The following is a 19,123-nucleotide window of genomic DNA, read 5'->3' as shown; positions in this document are numbered from 1 at the left end:
AGAACTATATTTTCCAGGCTCTGTTACAGCAAGAACATATAACAGCATATAACACAGCTTGGGTCAATGACGCCTAAGTTCAAGTTGGCTGGAATTTCTTGGAAAATTTCGCTTTCCTGAAGTAGGTTACCATCTCTTCCTCTAAGTCACTTCCTTCTTCATGTCCAAAATGTATTTAAAGGCCTGAGGGGGAACAGCCATCATAGACCTCGAGGGCAAAAAAACTACAGACTAGAGTTTGTAGATCTGAAGTTAAAAGGAAGCTACATCCTTGGTGGTTTCCTCACACAACTATACCATCTTTGAACCATCTACCTGTCTCTGGACTTTTGGGGACAAAGTAAGACTCTATTTGGCTAAGTCATTAGAGTCCTGTCTTGATTATTACAGCTAACTAATAGAGAAAGTCATGGTCCCTCCAGGGTACCTGACACACTGCCACATACAGTCAGGTCTTCCAGATGTCCCAGCCTATGTGCCCCAGCAGGGGCACGTCTATGAGAGGACCAACTGTGCTTTGGAGAAGCCTACATTTGCTGTTTCTTTTTTTTTTTTTTTTTAAGATTTTATTTATTTATTCATGAGAGACACAGAGAGAGAGGCAGAGACATAGGCAGAGGGAGAAGCAGGCTCCCTGTGAGGAGCCTGATACAGGTTGTGATCCCAGGGCTCCAGGATCACACCCTGAGCCAAAGGCAGATGCTCAACCACTGAGCCACCCAGGTGCCCCTGTGTTTGCTTTCTTAAGTATAATCTTACCAGAATCTTCTGGGTTCACTCCTGTTATAAGAAACTATGCTCAATTGTCTGAAAACTGATTCATCTGGCTTCAGCACTTTTTAAATATTCCATATTAATAGTTGTTTCTTTATTTTCATGTTATTTATTAACTTGGTTAAGTTACTATTACATCTTCACGAGGATGCTAGAAAATCTCATTTCTGGAAAATAGTGCAGTAATAATAATAGTCAGCCTTTCTTGTGTCCTTGCCACATACATAAAAATATGCATGCTTCAGACTCAGTCATTGTTTCTACCAATAAACTAATTACCACTGTATGAAGCTGATTTACTTCAGAAGGAGTTTAGAAAAACAACTAATTAAGTACAGTATTTTGAAATACAAACTACATTATAGGGTTAGAACCCTATAATAAAATTGCAGAAGCTTGAAATTTGGAAGAAACCATAGAGGCTCTCTCTAGCTAACCTTCTACCCATACAGGAATTACTTCCAGATCAGCCCTGGTATGTTCAGCCTGTGCATGAGCATTTTTTTAAAGATTTTATTTATTTATTCATGAGAGACACACAGAGGCAGAGACATAGGCAGAGGGAGAAGCAGGCTCCCTGTGGGGAGCCTGATGCAGGACTCAATCCCAGGAGCCACCCAGGCACCCTGCATTTCCATTTTTTTTTTAAGATTTTATTCATTTGTTTATTTGACACACAGAGAGAGAAAGCACAAGCAAGGGGAGACAACAGAGGGAAGGGGAGAAGCAGACTCCCTGTTTAGTAGGGAGCCCAAGGTGATGTGCAAGGCTCTATCACAAGACTCCCAGGACTCTAGGATCATGACCTGAGGTGAGGGCAGATGCTCAACCGACAGAGCCCCACCCAGGCTCCCTGAGCATTTCTAATGATAGGTAGCTCACTCTGTTGAAAGGCTTCCTATTCCATTTTAAAACAGCTCAGCTCTAACTGCAACAACATTCCTCCTTATATTTATGAATCCCAAATTGATTTCCTGTAACTGTCTAGCACATTACTAACTTGCAGTAAGTACTCAAATAGAGCTCAGATTCACTAAATTCCTTCTCTTGATGCTCCATAGATTGAGACTTGGGGGCTCAAGTAATTTCGTTGGCACCTTTGGAAGAGAGACTTCCCTGTCCAGTTGGGAATGCTGTGCAGAGGAGAGCCAGACTCTTAAAAGGAGCACTTGGACAGAGGAATGAGAGAAACCCCACCTCCTTCCAACTGATAGGGGGTTTCTTGGAAGAGGGGAGCTTCAAAAAGAACTTGAGCTGGCCAGGGCACCTGGGTCGCTCAGTGGTTGAGTGTCTACCTTCGGCTCAGGTCATGATCCCGGGGTCCTGGAATCGAGTCCCACATCAGGCTTCCCATAAGGAGCCTGCTTCTCCCTCTGTCTATGTCTCTGCCTCTTTCTGTGTGTCTCATGAATAAATAAATAAAATCTTCTAGAAAAAAAAAAAGAACTTGAGCTGGTCACAACAATGAAAATGCATGCTACAAGATACAGGGGTTGGGGGTGGGGGCAGGAAACTCCTCAAAAGAAAGGTACCTCTCTGCTGGATCTCAAGGAAGAAGTTACACATTGGGAGGTAGAAAATGGGAGCCCAAGATCATAGGAGGAGGAGGACAATGAGGACAGGAAGGAGCCCTGATGAAAGCTATTAGTCTAAGGGTCAGGCCCACCCTTGAATAAAGACAGCAGCTCTTTCGGCGGTTGGTTCCCAGTGTTTTTCCAAAGCCCCAACTCTCCTGTGAGGCTTATTATAATTCTATATACTTAGCACAGTTACATTTTTATGAATTTAGCATTACTTTCTGTCACTCTCTAGACAACAATATGAGGTTTATTACAACATAAAGGGAGATTCTTCCTCTTGGTCCTCAGTGAGTATCGCCAGATCCCCGTGCTGTCATCCCTGCCATCCTCCTCTAAAGAATACAACCTCAAGTCAAGGATGAAGTCACTGCGGATACTTACCCACACCCAGGCCTTGGTGTCAGGCTCCATGATCACCTAAGTCCTTCAGACATTTGTTTACCTAACAAACACATTGAATAGCTAATACATGCCAATCAGTGGGTTAAGAAATAAGGAGAGAGAGGGAGAAGTTTAAGAAAAAAGTTATAAAACCCACAGTCTAGATGACAATGTACATATATCGTCCTTTACTTACTCATTCTCAAATTGAACAAGTATTTATCGAGCCAGTTACGTGCCCAAAACTATGCTAGGCACTCTGGTTACCACCCTAAGTGAAACAGACCTGGTTTCACTTGAGGAGGGGTACCAATTATGTTACAATGTGATTAGTGCTATAATGAGGTACTCAGGAAGAACTTTCTAGAAAGAATGACTGACTTGTATTCCAAGTCATGAATGGACTTCTCCAGAATAAGGTGGGTGGGAGAGGATGAAAGAGAAGAACCACCTCTGTATGCCATTCTGTTTTACCTGCTACGACAGAGGTGTGTCTTCAAAGCTTTGGGAGCAAGAGCAAGTGGGTAACGCCTTCTGCCTGAGGCATTCAGGTGGGGTCTAAAAAATGAGAGCCAAAGTGGGGTAGGTGGTAGCAATGGAAGAGCATTCCAAGCAGAAGGAAAAGCACATGGCAGAGTGCAGAGGTGAGAAGCATGTCATGTTCCACTGACAGAGAAGGTTCTGTGTGGTCAAAGCCCTGCTTTGGGCTGGAGAGGAGGGGGCGTTACAGTAGTCATTGGGTCATGCTCAGGTGGGAGCAGAAGAAGAATGAAGGGAGAAGGGAAAAGGAGCCGAGATTGGGGCCAGGTGGTGAAAAACCCAATTTTGCCATTGTGAAAATATTTTAAGGGAGCAGGAAACGAACATCAGAGATTCAGTAAAGCAGCAAGTGAACAGCAGCTGCCAAACCCAGGGGGACAACTGAGAGCTGAAAAGAGGAAATGGTTTCTGAGAAACCAGAGAAAGTATTTCACAAAGCACTCAGCCCAGAGGTTTTTCTTTTTTTGTTGTAAAATCAAGCAAAACTATAAACCCCTTCCCTCAGCACAGGGCTGACCACATCATTTGCAGAGCCCAGAGCAAAATGAGAGTGAGGAGCCCCTTGTGCATAAATTAGTAAGAATTTCAAATAACGACAAGCACAGCACCCTTCTAAGTGTGGGGCCCCGTGTGCTTGCCTGTGTCACATGTTCACAAAGCTGGGGCCGCCGAGGTACTTTTGTGCCATGGGGCACCTTTTCACTAACAGGGTGAGTGGCTGCTGGCTCCTCGGGGCCTGTCACCAGGCCGGGCTGAGCAGCACATCTAGAGCACAGCGCTGTCACCCATTCAGTCTGCACCATGCAAGTCCCCTGCACTTGAGTTCACTCCAAAATGAAAAGCTTCTTTTTTTCCTGAGAGTATTGAAAATATACACAAAGGAAGACAATGCAAGCCCTGCCCAGCTGTACGTGGCAGGGGGAAACATTAAATTAGAAGTACTTTCAATCTTTCTCTCCCTTTTATTAGATCAAGTCCTCAACAAGACTTTTGTTTGCTAAGCAAGGTGATGATAGAGATGGAGGAGAGGGAAACTGAGGGAAGGCAAAAATTGTTCTGTGAAATAAACCAAAAAATAACAGGAGGAATGCAGGAAGAAATGAAGAACTTGGCTAGAAGAGAAAGGGAAAGGAGAGGGCAGCAACTGAAGGGAGTAGAAATTTGGGAAAAGACAAATATCTAAATGGGATTTCAGAAAGTTTTGGAATATGATGTAATTGCATTCTCCAGCCTCCTAATGAGCCTCAAATAAAAAACTGCATTGCTCATCAAAGTTTAGAAGACAGAGGTGAGTTGTGTGTGTGTGTGTGTGTGTGAGAGAGAGAGAGAGAGAGAGAGAGAGAGTGTGTGTGTTGGGGGGATGTGGTTTTCAAACAGCTGCAGATTAGAATTATCTAGGGGAACATTCCAATGGTCCAATGGCCCGACCTGCCCCAAGACAGTGTGAAGATTAACTGGTGTGAAGCAGCTTGGAGAGGCCCTGACTCGGGGGAAGCTATCACACCACTGGCCAGGAGAAGGTGGCTCTCTTGGTCCTAGTCCAGGTCCCTTTCTTTGGCGATCCTGTCATTTCCATTGGTCTATTTGTCTCTCCTTGGCTCAGTTCCACACTTCAGCTACTGTTGCTTTAGAAAAGACTCGGATGGATGGTAGAGTCTGTTACTCCCACCTTGTTCCTCTTCTTTTTTTTTTTTTTATTTTATCGAAATTCAATTAATTAACATATCAGGTATTATTGGTTTTAGAGGTAGAGTTCGGTGATTCATCAGTCTTAGTTAATATCCACTGCTCGTTATATCATGTGCCCTCCTTAACGTCCATCATCCAGTTACCCGCCTCCCTGAGCCCCTTCCCTTCCAGCCCCTTCCCTTCCCATGTTTCCTATGATTAAGAGTCTCTTATAGTTTGTCCCCCTCTCTGATTTCACTGTTTTATTTTTTTCCTCTCCTCCCCTATGATCTTCTGATTTGTTTCTTAAATTCCACATATGAATGAGATCATATGATAATTGTCTTTCTCTGATTTACTGCGCTTAATGTAATACCCTCTGTCTAGTTCCATCCATGTCATTGCAAATGGCAAGATTTTTTTCTTTTTTTTTTTTTTTCTGATGGCTGATCACCTTGTTCTTCTATAAGATAATCTTTGGGGCGCCTGGCTGGCTTGGTTGGAAGAGCATGCAACTCTTGATCTTGGGGTCCTGAGTTGGGTTTAGAGATTACGTAAATAAAAACTTCTTTTAAAAAAGAAAATCTTCTATTCCTAGCCCTCTGTTTTTCAATAATATTTTGGAATCAGCTTGTCATTTTACACACACACATACATGCACAGAAAAGAAAACATATTAGCATTTTGACAGGAATAGCTTTGGATACATAGATCTATTTGGGGAGAACTAATATTTCAACAATATTGAGTCTTCTATACCTGAACATGCTAGTTCCTTTGTTTATTTAGATTTCCTTTCACTTATATTAATTTTTCACATCTTTCTGTGTAGAGATCTTGCATATTACTTGTTAGACTTTTTTCTCCAGATGTCTGATTAGTCTATTCATTCTAATTATTTTTCTGTAGTTTTATTATTTCCTATGTACACAATAATTCAACAATATCATCATATGAATGATGGCTGTTTTTCCCCCTCTCTGCAATCTTGAGGCCTTAACTTACCAGCTGGAACTTCAAATGCAATGTTGAGTAGAAGCAGTAATGATGGGCACCATTGTCTTATTCCTGGTTTCAAAACAGGATTCTTTGTAGACCTTTTTATCAGATTAAGAAATTTCCTTTCTGCTCCTGGTTTGTCAGCTTTATAGCTATTATTGTTTATTGAAATCATGAATTGATGCTGCATTAAAAAGATATATTTTCTGTGGCCTGTTGAAATGATTCCACTGTTTGACTCCTTTTTTTTCTAGTAATGGTTAATGCAATTAATTACATTTATTAATTTTCAAAAGTTAAACCAGCCTTGTGTTCTGGAATAAATACAACTCAGTGGTGAAGCATTGCTTGTTATATATTTATTGTTAGAATTAATGTGCTATCTGGCCAGGGTGGGGAAATTTCTACATCAATGGTCATGAGTAAGTGAACAAATTTTCCTATTTTGAAGTGACCTTGTTAGCTTTTGCCAAGAAAGTACTTGAAAATGAATTGGATTTACCTCTTTTTCTTTGTATTGTCTGGGAGAGTTTTTGTACTATTGCCTTAATTACTTCTTTAAGAACTTGGTGGCTTTCACCAGTAAAGTCATCTGAACTCCTGAGTTTTCTTTAAAGGAAATTTTTAAATTACAGATTCAGTTTTTAATCATTTTATGTCTATTTCCTGTCCATTTTGGCAAGTTGTATTCTTCTAGAAAGATGTCTAAGTCATGAAAATTTTCAAGTTGACTCCATAAGATAAGATATTTACTTAATGGCTCTTTAATATCAATCAGATCACTGGTTAGCCCCTTTTCACTTCTTCATCACATTTTATGGCTTCTCTCCCTCTATCTCTAAACTGACCTCTCTAGCACTTTATCAATTTTATCAGTATTTTCAAAGAATTACCTTTTTGTCTTTGATCCCTAATATCATATATTTGTTTTTTATTTCACTCATTTCTGTGACCATCTTTATCGTGTCCTTCATTTGAATTTATTTGCTTGTGATTTGCTCTTCTTTTTCAAATTTCCAGAGTTGGATGCTTGGTTCTTTGATATCTGGCCTTTCTTCTTTTCTAATATATGCATTTAGTGCTATACATTTTTTAGTCTAAACACAACTTTAGCTGCATTTTTTAAATATTTTATTTATTTATTCATGAGAGACACAGAGAGAGAGGCAGAGACACAGCCAGAGGGAGAAGCAGGCTCCATGCAGGGAGCCCGATGTGGGACTCCATCCTGAGACTCCAGGATCATGCCCTGGGCCAAAGGCAGGCACTAAACCACTGAGCCACCCAAGGATCCTTTAGCTGCATTCTGTAAGTTTTGATATACAGAATTTTCATTATCTTTTTAAAATTTGCATGCCTTTTCTTTCATTTTCTTGCCTAATTGCTCTAGCTAGGAACACCAATACTATGTTAAAGAAAACTGGTAAGAGTGGACATCCTTGTCTTCTTCTTGTTGTTAGAGGAAACACTTTCAGCTTTTCAACACTGAGTGTGATGTTAGCTGTGGGCTTCTCATATATGGCCTTATTATATTGAGGTACATTCCCATTATAACCAGTTTGTTGAGAGTTTTTATCATGAGAAGATGTTGAATGTTGTCAAATGATTTTTCTACATATATTGAGATAATCATATGTTTTTTATCCTTCATTTTGTTAATGTGATTATCACATTGATTTGCGAATGTTCAACTACCTTGGCATCCTGATAATAAATTTTCACTTGACCATGGTGTATGATCTGTCTAATGTGCTCCTGCACTTGGTTTGCTAATATTTTGTTGAGAATTTTTTAATCTGTTCTCACCAGAGATATTGGTCTATAATTTTCTTAGAGTATCCTTATCTGGCTTTGGTATCAGCATGATGCTGGCCCAAAAAAATGAGTTTGAAAGTGTTCCTTCCTCTTCTATTTTTTGGAAGAACTTGAGAAGGATTGGTATTAAATCTTTAAAGTGTTGATAGAATTCACCAATGAAGACTGAGGTTTTCTTCATTGAGAGGTTTTTGATTACTGATTCACTCTCCTTATTAGAAATTGATCTATTCAAATTTTCTATTTATTCATGATTCAATCTTATTAGGTTGTAGGTTTCTAGGAATTTGTCTATTTCTTCTACATTATCTAATTTGTTGGCATATAATAGTACATAGTGGTCTCTTATAATCAATTGTATTTATATGGCATTCATTGTAAAAGCTCCTTTTTCATTTATAGTTTTATTTGAGTCCTCTTTTTTTCTTGGTATGTCTAACTAAAGGTTTGCCTGTTTTGTTTTGTTTATCTTTTTAAAAACAGTTCTTACTTTCATCATTCTTTTCTCTTTTTAGTCTCCATCATTTTTTGCCATTCCTTGGTTTTCTGCCATTCTAATTTTGGGCTTGGTTTGTTTTTCTTTTACTAGTTCCTTGAGGTATGAAGTTAGGTTGTGTATTTGAGATCTTTTCTTTTTTCTCAATGTATTTTTCTCAATTTTTGCATCTCATCAGCTTTGGTGTATTGTGCTTTCAATTTTATTTGTCTCAAGATTTTTTTAAATTTCCCTTTTGATTTCTTCTTTGATCCACTGGTTGTTCAGTAGCATGTGTTTATAGCCAAATATATGTGAATTTTCCAGTTTTCTTTTTGTAACTGACTTCTAGTTTTATACCACTGGGGTTGGAAAAGACACTTGATACAATTTCAATCTTCTTAAATTTATTAAGACTTATTTTGTGGCCTCACAATTGACCTATCCTGAGGAATGTTCCAAGTGAACTTGAAAAAAATATATATTCTTTTGCTGTTGGATGAAATGTTCTATAAATGTCTATTAGGTCCATTTGATCCCATGTGTAGTTTCAATCAGATTTTTCCATATTGATTTTCTGTCTGGATGATTTATCCATTATTGAAAGAGGAGTATTGAAGTCCTCTTCTATTATTGTATTGCTATTTCTCCTTTCAAATGTATTAATATTTACTTTATATATTTAGGTGTTCCTATGTTGGGTACATAAGTATCTACTGTTATAACACCTTGATAAATTGACCCCTCTATCATTATATAGTGACTTTCTTTGTCACTTGTTACTTTTTGGCTTAATATCTATTATGTCTGACAAAAGTATAGCTATTCCGGTTTTCTTTTGGTTTCCATTTGCATGGAATACCTTTTCCCATCCCTTTACTTTTAGTACATTTAGTCCTTAAAGCTAAAGTAAGTCCCTTGCAGGAGACAGCATATAGCTCGGCCTTGTTTGGTAAATCCATTTAGCCACTCTACATCTCCCCCCCACCACCACATATTTTGATTGAAAAAATTAGTCCCTTTACATTTGAAGTAATTACTGATAAGTATGGTCTTATTCCTGCCATTTTATTAATTACTTTCTGGTTGCTTTGTGATATCTTTTTTCCTTTATTCCTTGCTCACTCTCAGTCTTTGTGATTCAATGATTTTCTATAGTGGTATGCTTTGATTCCTTTCTTTTTATGTTTTGTGTATTTACTACAGGCTCTTTCTTTAAGGTTACCATGAGCCTTCCTTTAAGGCTACTAGGTCACATAAAACATCTTATATTATGGCAGTCTACTTTAAGCTGATAAGAGCTTCACTTTGAATGCAAACAAAAGCTCTACATTTTCACTCTCCCCTAATCTTATGTTGATACCACAATTTACATCTTTTTACATTGTGTAGCCATTAACTGATCACTGTAATTATAGGTATTTTAATACTTTTATGTTTTAATCTTCATTGTAGAGTTATAAGTGATTTACTCACCACCATTACAACATTAGAGTACTCTTAATTCAACTATATATTTTCTTTTGCCAGTGAGTTTTATACTTTCTTAAGTTTTCCTGTTACTATTTAGTGCCCTTCTATTTCAGCTTCAAAAACTCTAATGAACAGCTTGTAGAGCCTATCTAGTGGTGATGAACTCCTTCTGCTTCTGTTTGCCTAGAAAACTCTTTATCTCTCTTTTAATTCTGAAGAACAGCTCTGCTGGGTAGAGTATTCTTGGTTGACAGTGTTTTTCTTTCAGCACGTTGAATATATTATTCCACTTCTTTCTGGCCTACAGGATTTATGCTGAAAAATCTGCTTATAGTCTTATGTGGGTTCTCTTATATGTAACGGGTTGCCTTTCTCTTGCTGTTTTTAAGATGTTCTCCTTGTCTTTAACTTTTGACGCTTTATTTATAATGTGCTGGTGAAAAAAAGTTTTTTTGTTTTTGTTTTTTTTTTTTAATTCATCTTACTTGGTACTGTTTTGTCTTCCTTCATCTGGATCTCTGTTTCTTTCCCCAGGTCAGGAAATTTTTCAGTCACTATTTCTTTGAACAAACTGTCCTCCTTCTGGGACCCCTATAGTGTGTATATTGGTTTTTTTTTTTTTTTTTTTTTTAATGGTTTTCCCTACTCCTGTAAGCTGTCTTCAATGTTTTTCATTCTTTTTCTTTCTGGTCTTTTGATTGAATGTTATTGCCTGTTTTCATGCTCTCTTATCCTTTCTTCCACATGATCTAGTTTATTGTTTAACTCCTTTAATGATTTTTTTCAATTCTTCAGCAATGTGACTTCTGTTTGGTAATTGTTTATATTTTCTATCTCTTTATTGAAATTTTCACTTTGTTCATATGTTGTTCTTCTGACCTCTGAGAGCATCTTTGACTGTTATTTTGAACTCTCTGTCAGATAAATCACTTATTTCCACTTCACTAAGATGTGTTTCTGAAGATTTATCTTGAACTTTTGTTTGAAGAATTTTCCTCTATTAATTTTTCTTGACTTTTCATGTTGGTTTTTGTACATTAGATAAAACAATCACTCTCCTAGTCTTGACGGAGTAGTCTTGCTAGAAGATGAAACTTGTCAATCAGCCTGGCCTGAGCTCCTGGTTGCCTCTCAAACCTCTGTGATTGTCCAACCTGCTTGTTTTATTCTAAGTGCCTTTCAAATAGTATTTGAGGGTGTGCCAAGACCTGTCAGTGTCCCTAAAGAAGAACTGCATTCAGCAGCTAGATACAGTATAATTGGAAGCTAGACCTTCAAACAGCTTTGGGAAATTCGGTATATAAGCCTCTTCCAGGGAGAAACTGGTAGATAGTGTTTTTGCCTACTCCCTTTGCACTGGGCCCAGGTATATAGCTGCAGTGGTGTTTTTGTGGGACTTGTGAATGGAAGCCCAGTTGGCTATCAGAGCTGCGTGATCTGGGGACACATTCCTCAGGCAGTAGAGCAAAAGCTGGATGCACATGTGTGTGCAAACTCTTTCCAAGGAGATACTAGTGATTTTTAGTATGCCAAAGGGAGAGAAAGGGAGTTGTCTGCTGGTTTTTCTAGTTTCAAGAACAGATCCCAGCTAGCTTCAATATGTATGCTAAATTAGAAGTCTGATCCTAAGGCGACAGCTTTCAAAATTTGCAGATTGTCTTCTTTAGGAAGACCTAAAGATGGGTGATTTTCCCTGTTCCCTCTATGCTGAGCCCTAGGGAGACAGCCACAGCAAGTGCCTTCATGCCCATTAATGATTGCTTCTTTGTTTGCTATTCTCTTACTGGTCTCATGAACACAAGGCACATTGGTTTTCAGAGCTAGGTGTTTGTGGGACTGTCCTTCAGGTGGGAGTCTTAAAAATTGGGGGCTAAATGTGGGGTTCAAACCATTCACTCCTTGGGAATAATATGGGAATTTGGAGTTCCCTCCCAATTGATGGTTCTGCATCAGTGGTGGGGTTTATGTCTCACATTTCCTACCCATTCCAATATGAGTATTTTCTCATTTGTCCAATGTATAGAAGTCTCTCAGATACTTTCTGTATTTCCTTCAGAGGTAATTTCTGTGTTTATCTGTACATTTGGTGTTGCCATGGGAAGAGGAAAGAAGCCTTCACTCTCTCCATTGTGATTGACTTCTCTATTTTACTTTTATTATTGAAGGATATTTTGCTAGGCTTAAAATTCTGGCTTGAGAGGGTTTTTTTTTTTCTCCAGAAATTTAAGGATATTATATCACTGTCTTCTGGTTTCTATTATATCCATTAAAAAGTCAGCTATCAATTATATATTTGTTCCTGTGTAGGTAAAGCCTCTTTTTCCCTCTGCCTCATTTTAAGATAATATGTTTTATTTTTGGCTTTCAGAGGTTTTACTATGATGTGCCTAGATGTAGTTTATTTTTTCTTTATCCTACTTCAGATCCATAAGGCTTCTTATCTGAGTTTGGTATCTTTCAGCAGTTTTGGTAAGTTCTTAGCTATTATCTCGTTACTGAGTTTGACTCATTCTCTCTTTCCTCTCCTGAGACTTCAATTTTATGCATGTTAGAATTTCTGTCTTCTCTATCTTTTACTCTGTCTTTTGAAATTTTAATCCTCTTGCCTTTCTAAACCTTCTTTCTAATTATTTTCTTTGAATATGTCTTCCAGTTAACTGTTTCTTGAGCTATATGTAATCTGCTGTTAAGCCCATTGCTGAGTTCTTAATTTGTAGTATCATGTTTTTTTATAATACAATTCCCATTTGATTCCTTTTGTAGTTTCTCTTTTTCTGCTAAGATTCTCTATCTTACCTTTTTTCAATTTAGACTTTATAAACATAGTTATTTTAAAGTTTATGTCTCATGGCTCCTTTATCTGGAGCTCCATGAGTATATTTCCACAGTCTATTTTTCTACTGAGAACATGTCATTCATATTGTCTTACTTCCTTATGTCCAGTTATTCCTTTAAATTATATGGTGGGCACTGCATTTGCAAAATGATTTTTGGAAATAGTTTGAGGGTTATAGTAATGTTATCTTTCTCCAAAGAAGTATGTCCATTTCTGCCAGATTCTTAGAAGCATTAGCAATCAAGGATTATCTTTATAAAGTTTCACAATTTGGGGGGAATTTATAATGAATTTATACTCTAGGGGCATGTCTGCTTTCAAGTCTCCATTTTTTTTAGGGTTCATTCTTCATGATTCCAGTCCAAAAAATAGGAATTCACTATTGTTTTTCCTTTGTGAACTCCGACTTCATTGTAATCACTTGAGCCCCAGAAAACTGTCAACAGTTTGTGTCAAGCTCCCAATCAGTGCCTCCAAAATTGGGTTTGGCCTCCAGGGAAAACACCAGCCTCACTTTCTTTGATCTCTTTCTCCTTCTGGAGCTTGACTCTGTAATTCTTCACTCAATTTTTATATCTCTAATGCCTTTATATCCTAATTATTCAAAAACTTTTTAGATTAATTGAGTAGATGCATATGGGCTATGAAAAATAAAATTTTATTTGGATTTGGGTAACTTGCTCTGACAATGACATTCACAGGATGGATGTAAGCTATCCTCCATATTGGTTAAGAGCACAGGATTTGGATCTAGCAAATCTGGTTCAAATCCTTGTTTTGCTTCTAGTAGCAGTGTGATTTTAGGTAGCTTACTTAAACTTTCTGATTCCCACTTCTCTCACTGGTAAAATGTAAATGATGATTATGGATTCTTTGTTGACAAATAAATAGAATATTGCAAAAATATAATACAGAGTTGGCATCTAGTGTAAGCACAATCAAATGGCAGCTATTGTTATTCAATATGAACTATTTAAATATTTAATAACATCTGCCAAAGATAACTATTTCAGATTTAAAATGATTATAGTTATGAGGTTTTTTTCTGGTGTTGTATTTTAGAAAGGAACTCTTAGGTCATGGCTTTGGGGTCCTGGCAGTACCTGCTTTGTAATTTTTCCATACCCAAATCTTAGCATTGTTTATGCTATAGAAGTCAGGGACCCAGTGGAATACTTCCTTGCATTCTGGGGTCAATTAAAAACTTCAATTAGGGAAAATTCTGGCTCTGCCCACATGTAGCCTTAAAGCATGCTTCCGTGCATAGATGTGTAAGACTTCATGTGTTTGAATTTCTACAATTACCCTAATTGTTTTAATGCCTTTATTACCTCCCTCTTTACACACAGGTAAAGCCAAAGGTGCACTAGCAAAAAGTCCCTGTGATTACCCTTAGGACTCCCATTGTTCTAGCCCTAGTTTAAACCACTTGGCCTTGTTTTTACACATCTAGAGATTATCCTCTTCAGGAGACTATTCCTGCCAATTCTGCCTGTTGGGCACTTGAAAGCAGGTTCATTTAAACATCAATAACTAGGAGTCTTCATTGACCTCATGCTGCTTAAGTCCTAACCTAGTCATGACCCTAGAGTCAAAACTTTGTGAAAAGTCAATAAAAGTAGTAAACAATGTTATATTATTCTTGGCAGACTTGGCACAACAATGAGAGGGTTTAACAATAGTTAATTATGGTTCAATAGTTGCTTGTTAGCAAGTATTGAGTGTTTACAATGTAGCAGGCAATATGCACACATGCTCTAATTTGATTCATATAACAACCAAATGAAAAAAAAAAAAAAAAAAACAACAACAACCAAATGAGGTAGGCACTGTCATTACCCCTGCTTTAAAGGGGAGGAACTGTAGTTTACAGGGGCAAAGTACTTAACCTGAAGCCACAAACGAGCAACAGGGTTCATGTCAGCCAATCCTGGAATCTGTGTGCTCTCCACATAAAATATTAGGTAGAGAAATTTAAGACTCACTTTATTATGGAGAAGGTTGTTGTGAAGCTTTGAAAGAACATCCAGCAAATTAATAGGCCTGTAGTTATTCCACAGAATTGCTCTGTTAAAATGAGGCAGATTATGCTTTCAAAGACTATCCTGGTAAGAATAAAGACTAAAGATCTAATTAAAACAATTAGGTTAGCAAGCATCAAAACCAACCCGTCGGAACAGGAGCAGAAGAGTCTGGCAGCAAAGGGATAGCACCTGGTCGTGTCAGTGATGATGTTCAATAAATCATCCAGAAAAGGAGGCACTACCAGGTATTGAGAACTTCTTACAGAAGCTTATAATTGAGAAAATGAAAGGTAACACTCCTGCAAGTGTAAGACTGTGAAAAGTTAACCTTCTAGGCCCAAATAGAATATGTGTTTCCACAAAATCTCTGACTAGACACACTTAGTGGGTAACCATGTTACAGAATTGACCCTCATTAAAGATTCTAACAACCCAACCAAGGCCTTCCACACAAATCATTACACTTGAGGCTCTTTTATGGAGTAGAAATGAAATTAAATAAGAATAAAATTTATTAAGTTACTTAATGGTCCTGCTGCCTAGACTACTAAGACAAGGTTTTGATTTTGATTTTGGTTTTTCCCTGTGAATACTTAACCAAGGAGAAACCCAAAGTCTGAAGGGTTAGGCCCACATTTACCCAAGTAGTTCTGGTTACCCTCACTTACCTGAGGGATGGAAATAAATCCCCTGTTAAATTTCTTGAAACAATTAAAATGTAGCTTCGGAAGATATTATGAGATTAAACAATCCTTCACTTCATTTACTTTAGCCTTTTAATGTAATCTGACCAGTCTGTGTAGAAATTGATGCAAGGACTGCTAATACCAATGTTTAAGTGTGAAGGTAAAGTGGTGTAAAATACCCATTCCAAAGATGATGGTGATGAAGGAGGAGGGATCATATCATCTATAGCAGTGCTTTCCCATAGTGAAGGTATATAAATGAAGTTCTTATATATTTGCTCTGCACACTACCAGTTGGCAAGCCTGGATAATGCCTGGCATATGAAATTCTCAAATGCTTGTTGGGTGAATATATTTGTTTAGAAAGTGAGCTGGTAAAGGCTTTGAACTCAATATTAAAGGATGAAATTAGCCAGTTGAGGAAGAGATTCGCTCAAATCAGAGAAGTAAGCAAAGGGATGAGGATGGCTTTGAAGTTCCCACTATGGCAGATTAATGGGCAGTGGTGCCATAAACTAAACAAGGTGATGGATGGAAGAGGAGGCATCAGTCAAATTACTAACAAACACATGATATTTTGTCACAAATTGGGGAAATTCATTTTCAAGAGATTGGTGCATCTTGTTACTGTCTCATATTACCTTTTCTGTATTTACACAACTGGAATCCTCTTGTAACCTTTTCTGTTGGACATTCTGTGATTATCCTAGATCTTGAGTCTTTGTATAGTTTTGATTTTGTTGTCTACCAAAATGGGGTATTATTTACTAAAGGCTAAGGTGGCCATGAGAGAACTCTCTAAAAGCAGAAACTTTATTTCAGTGATTTTATTGTCACCTTCATGTAATAGGTAGGCTGTCATTTTTCTTTTTCATTTCTCACTAAAGCCTAATGTGTTTGTGTGTTGATATTTTCCAGATGAGGGAATTGTATTAAAATACAACATCACTCAAGGAAGGGTGTTTGGGAGGGAGGCTGGCTGCAAATTAAAGATGGTCATAGCACAAAAGCAGAGAATGAAGATGAATATAGTAGTGAAGTTACCCAATCCAAAGTAGTGAAAACTGAATATTATTCTGGAATGAAATGCCACATGGCTGGGAGACATGGCCCAAACACGTGTAATTGAGAATATGTCTCTGGAGAGGAGAGGAAAGCAAAATGGCTCTTTAATAAATTAAGTTAATGTCTCTCAAAATGTGTGTTTTCTAAATTAAGCATTTCCCAAAATGTGCATTTCCCAAATTGTGAATCTCCAAGAGATTCACAATGCTAAGTATTAGCAATGAAAGACTCCGAGAAGACCAGCAGCAAAAGAAAACTAACTTTATTTAATCCAAATTTGATCAAACTTATTTGACCTTGAAATGCATTTGTCATGGAACATCTAGTACCACCTCCCAGAAAGGTGTGGGGAATATTGAATTAAGAAATCATGTTTAATTTCATAGTGTCTAGTACATACTAAGTGATAAATACTTACTTTTGATCTTTTATAAGTAATTTTCTAATAACAAAATCATTATTTGTTGTCAACAGTTTTTTCAAAAAATGGATTTTTTAAAAAGTGAAGTAGCCATGACCTTCAGAATCAGGGCAGAATCTTAGAAAGAATGTGGCTTTCTTAACATCTAGTAAAAATAATTAAAGAAATTTCTACCATCTCGGGGCCTGCCCAATTCAGGGATAAATTATTCCCTCCAGTTCCATAGCACATAGTTCCTCTGAAACTGTTAATTCTGCTTAGATGCCTTCTGAGTGTGAGTGAAATTTAATTATCTCATTTTCTTTAATAGCAGAGAGTAGATTAATTGTTTAAGAGAAAAAGAAGGTTTGTTACATAGATGGAAAGGTGCAGAGTCCCTGGTATGCCACTGTAGATATGACCATCAAGGCAGAAGTTTGACATAGATAGCACATGAAAGTGTATATTCATACAGAAGATAGAACTAATTATTCATTTAATACTAATTTTCAATTTACACTGAAATTTATTTGGTTTCGTCAAATGATAATAAATGTGTTCATCAGGCAAACTGCAGTTCAGATTTTGTCTTAATCACTTTCTAGCTATTTAAGCACAGGCAAGCCTCTGAGCTTCAGTTTCCTCTTTGTAAAGTGGCATTAATATTTGGAGTACTAGGATAAAGCCTTGCTCATTTCAGCATTTGGAAGTCTTCAGGATGATTCTTGCTCACTGTCATGCCACCCTAAAGCAAATCTTCCTAGCAGACACACCCTACTCCATCCTACTTACAGTTCTAAAGTAGAGAGATCTAGCCAGAAAACAGACCTACAAAAGATAAATACCAGAAATATACAAGTCACTTAATTCTTCTCCCTTAAATGGAAATGCAAAACTAAGGATTACCAGGCATACAAGGAGAACTGTCATGAAAAAGACAAAAAACAAAAACCAAAAAACCCAGAACACACACACACACACACACACACCAATAAAAAAGACAAAAACTAACCCAGAAAGGGGGAGAAAGACAATTAGGAAATAGAAAACAATATTAAAAACACTCTAATTAACATGCCAGGGGGATTTTGGAGAAAATATGATATCCTTAAAATTGGGACAAAATGCTAAGAAAAAGAAACAATTAGAGAATGAAAGAGAATGCTTGCAGATTAAAAAAAACAATACTCCTACAAAAAAAATTAATTACAGAAGACTAAAAAATAAACCCAAAGACTTTCTCTACTCTCTTAAAATATAGGGAGAAAAAGACAAAGAATTGAAAACTATGAAACAAAAGATCAGTCTAGAAACCAGAAGTTCAGCCTAGGAGGTCTCACATGCAATGTTGGAGATAAAAAAAATTATCACAAAAAAATACTTGAAGAAAAAAGTTCCAAAGCTGAAGGACAAAATTCTTCAGAATTAAAAAAGCTTCTGAATACCCAGAACAATTAAAGAAAAGAGAGCCATACCTAGAAACATTTTTGATGTATCAGAACACCAAGGATAAAAAGAAACTTCTAAGGCTTCTATACCCAGCCAGATACCAATCAAGTATAAGGGCAGAATAATATTTTCAAACAAAAAGATCCCAGAAAGTTTATCTACCATACATTCTCTCCTTGAAAAGTATTTGAAGATATGCCAAGAGAAATGAAAGAGTAGAATAAGAAGAAGATTTTGGGGTCCAGGAAACTGTAGTTAAAATCCAGACTCCTGAGAGCAGTGGGGAAAATTTGCACTATGACAATTGAATAAAAGGCTCAGAGGGCGACCAGTACAGATTGGAACAGAAGGAAGGTGGGGAGATGGGGGGATGGAGGTGTCCAGGAGTAAAGGGGGACCTGACAGAAAAGACAGGCTTGGGGAAAACTAATCACAAAGACAAGTAATGCAAAAGAACCCCAATTGCTCCCATTGGGAACTCCAGGGATCACTGGTAGGATAAGGAATGTATAATAAAATGAATGTTTAATAAAATCATAATTAACACACAAAGCAAACTAAAATGTGGCAATATTGGAAGATAAAAACAAAGCGAGAGAAATTCCACTGAACCATGATGGGAACATCCTCTCTCAATTGACCCAGGGGTTACAATATTAGGCTTCTCAAAAAGAATATACTCCTAACACATGACATGATCAATCTATGGATGAATCATGGAGATTTGGTTGCAACTTTAGGACAAAATGTAAGGTATATGTTTATCTGACAAAAGGAGATTTGAAAGGTCAATAAAAGGGCAGAGGCAGGGCAGCCTGGGAGGCTCAGCGGTTTGGCACGGACTTTGGCCCAGGGTGTGATCCTGGGGGCCAAGGATCGAGTCCCACATCGGGCTCCCTGCATGGAGCCTGCTTCTCCCTTTGCCTGTGTCTCTGCTTCGTGCTCTATCTCTCTCTCT

At 37.5% G+C, this 19,123-nt stretch overlaps 1 long non-coding RNA gene across 1 annotated transcript in view; it reads left to right on the top strand.

Moving 5' to 3' along the window:
• Positions 1 to 19,123, top strand: part of LOC144323984 (uncharacterized) — a 31,623-nt gene that overhangs the window by 716 nt on the left and 11,784 nt on the right. The window lies entirely within an intron of this gene.

The sequence above is a fragment of the Canis aureus genome, chromosome 11, assembly GCF_053574225.1.
Source record: "Canis aureus isolate CA01 chromosome 11, VMU_Caureus_v.1.0, whole genome shotgun sequence".
Taxonomy (NCBI): Eukaryota; Metazoa; Chordata; class Mammalia; order Carnivora; family Canidae; genus Canis; species Canis aureus.
Note: the sequence above shows the minus strand (reverse complement) of the source record. Positions and strands in the feature narration are given on the sequence as shown.